This window comes from Rhincodon typus, unplaced genomic scaffold, assembly GCF_021869965.1.
Source record: "Rhincodon typus isolate 14 unplaced genomic scaffold, sRhiTyp1.1 hic_rhity00003519, whole genome shotgun sequence".
Taxonomy (NCBI): domain Eukaryota; kingdom Metazoa; phylum Chordata; class Chondrichthyes; order Orectolobiformes; family Rhincodontidae; genus Rhincodon; species Rhincodon typus.
This window is the reverse complement of record NW_025969157.1, coordinates 8,323-11,530: the sequence shown is the minus strand read 5'-3', so window position 1 is coordinate 11,530 and position 3,208 is coordinate 8,323. Positions and strand designations below refer to the sequence as shown.

General features: G+C 47.8%; 1 protein-coding gene across 1 annotated transcript in view; it reads left to right on the top strand.

Annotated features, from left to right (window-relative positions):
• The window catches only part of LOC125481779 (mothers against decapentaplegic homolog 6-like), a 13,456-nt gene that overhangs the window by 2,920 nt on the left and 7,328 nt on the right, over positions 1-3,208 (top strand). The gene's annotated exons all lie outside the window — the stretch shown is intronic.

Here is a 3,208-nt window from a genome sequence, read left to right as displayed (position 1 = left end):
CTTCAGCCCAACCCATCCATGCTATCCATGCTATCCTACATTAATCTAGTCCCATTTAGAGTCACAGAGGTGTCCCAGTACAGAGACAGAGCCTTCAGCCCAACCCATCCATGCTATCCAGATATCCTACATTAATCTAGTCCCATTTAGAGTCACAGAGGTGTCCAGTACAGAAACAGACCCTTCCGCCCAACCCATTCATGCCACCCAGATATCCTACATTAATCCAGTCTCACTTAGAGTCATAGAGGTGTCCAGTACAGAAATAGACCCTTCAGCCTAACCCGTCCATGCTATCCAAATATCCTACATTAATCTAATCCCATTTAGAGTTATAGAGGTGTCCAGTACAGAAAATTGTCCCATAGTGCCCAGGGATGTGCATGTTTAGGGTGGTTTGGCCCATATCCCACTAAACCCTTCCTATCCAAGTCCCCATCCAGATGCCTTTTAAATGTTGTAATTGTACCAGCCTCCACCACTTCCTCTGGCAGCTCGTTCCATACACGCACCACCCTCTGCGTGAAAAAGTTGCCCCTTGGGTCCCTTTTAAATGTTTCCCCTCTCACTTTAAACCTATGCCCCTCTAGTTTTGGACTCCCCCATACTGGAGGAAAGGACCTTGGCTATTCACCCTATCCATGCCCCTCATGATTTTATAAACTTTTGTAAGGTCACCCCCTCAGCCTCCAGATCTCCAGCTTATTCAGCCTCTCCCTGTAGCTCAAACCCTCCAACCCCAGCAACATCCTTGTAAATCTTTTCTGAACCCTTTCAAGTTTCGCAGCATCCTTCCTTTATGTGCCCGAGTACAGTGAAAAGTTTTGTTTGGCGAGCAGTGCAGGCAGATCACAGCAACCGAGGACATACAGATGCTTAGACAAAGTGAGGCATATAAGGTTACACTGCAAGGAGGTGCACAAAGCCAGATCAACATTATTTGAAATTGGAGAGGTCCATTCACCAGGAAGAAGCTGTTCTTGAACCTGTTGGTGCATGTGTTCAAACTTCTGTCTGATGGAAAAGGTTGGAAGAGAGTATTATGGGGGTGGGAGGGGTCTTTGCTGATGCAGGCAGCCTTTCTGAGGCAGTGAGAAATGTAGATGGAGTCCATGGATGGGAGGTTGGCTTCCGTGATGGTCTGGGCTGTGCACACCACCTTCTGTAGTTTCTTACAGTCCTGGGCAGAGCAGTTTCCATACCAGGCCACTATGCACCCAGACAGTATGCTTTCAATGGTATATCTGTAGAAGTTGGTGAGGAACCTTATGGGACGTGCCAAATTTCCTGAAGCACCAGACGAAGAAGAGGCGTTGTTGTGCCTTCCTGACTGTCACATCTACGTGGGAAGTCCAGGACAGCTCGTCAGTTATCGTCGCTCCGAGGAACTTGACGCTCTCCACCCTCTCAACCTCAGCTCTGTTGATGTAGATAGGGCTGTGTCCTCCTCCTTTCTTCCTGGAGTTGATGAGCAGCTCTTCAGTTTTGCTGACGCTGAGGGAGAGATTGCTATCTTCACCAAGCCCTGGAGCTCCTTCCTGTGTCCTGACTCATCGAGGCTTGATATCCATCCTCCTACGTTGGTGTTGTCAGCGAATGTGCAGACGTGCAGAATTTGACTGTGTGATCGTGGGTGTAGGGGGAATACAGCAGGAGACTGAGGATGCATCCTTATGGAGGCTGCCAGTAATGAGGGTTGTCGTGGAGGAAGTCCTGTTTGAATGTTGGACAATCCCTTCCAATCACAGCACAGCCTGGGACAGACCCTTCAGCCCACAAACCCCAAACTAAACTAGCCCCTACCTGCCTGCTCCTGGCCCATATCCCTCCAAACCTTTCCCATTCATGTCTTTTAGACATTGTAACAATGCCCACATCCACCACTTCCTCAGGAAGTTCATTCCACGCGTGAACCACCCTCTGTGCAAAAAAATTGCCCCTCGTGTCTTTTTTAAATCTCTCTCCTTAAAAATATGCCCCCGAGAATTGAAATTCCCCAACTTAGGGAAAAGACATTCAGCTTATCTATACTGCTCTCATCCTAAGCCTACGTCCCCCAACAAGTATTTGACATTTCCACTCTAGAGGAAAAGATTCCTAACTTTTCACCCTTTTTATGCCTCTTGTAAATCTTATATACTTCTGTCGGATTGCCCTCTAACCAAAACAATCCTTTATGAAGAAGTGACAAAGAGGATTGATGAAGGCAGAACAAGGGACATTGTCCATATGGATGTTTGACAAGGTTCCTCACAGTAGACCAGTTAGCAAGGTCAGATCACATGGAATACAGGGAGAGCGAGCCATATGGATACAGAACTGGCTCGAAGGTAGAAGACAGAGGGTGGTAGGAGCTGTCGATGCTGGAGTCTGACATAATAAGGTGTTGAGCTGGATGAACACAGCAGGCCGAGGGTCTTGGTGCCTTTCAGACTATAGAGGCCTGTGACCCAGCGGCGTGCCACAAGGATCGGGGCTGGGTCCACTGCTTTTCGTCATTTATACGAATGGTTCGGATGTGAACGTAGGAGGTACAGTTAGTAAGTTTGCAGATGACACCAAAATTGCAGGTGTAGCGGACAGCGAAGAAGGTTACCTCAGAGTACAACAGGACCTTGATCAGATGGGGCCAAGGAGTGGCAGATGGAGTTTCATTTAGATAAATGCGAGGCACTGCATTTTTGGAAAGACACATCAGAGCAGGACTTACACACTTAATGATAAGGTCCTGGGGAGTGTTGCTGAACAAAGAGACCTTGGGGTGCAGGTTCATAGGTTCATAGTTCCTTGAAAGTGGAGTCACAGGTAGACAGGGCGGTGAAGAAGGTGTTTGGTACGCTTGACTTTATTGGTCAGTGCATTGAGTATAGGAGTTGGGAGGGTCATATTGCGGCTGTACAGGACATTGGTTAGGGCCACTTTTGGAATACTGTGTTCAATTCTGGTCTCCCTGCTATAGAAAGGATGTTGTGAAACTTGAAAGGGTTCAGAAAAGATTTACAAGGATGTTGGAGGGTTTGAACTACAGGGAGAGACTGGGGCTATTTTCCCTGGAGCATCGGAGGCTGAGGGATGACCTTATAGAGGTTTATAACATCATGAGGGGCATGGATAGGGAGAATTGACAAGGTCTTTTCCCCCGTGGCAGGGGAGTCCAAAACTAGAGGTTTAAGGTGAGAGAGGAAAGACATAAAAGGGACCTGAGGGG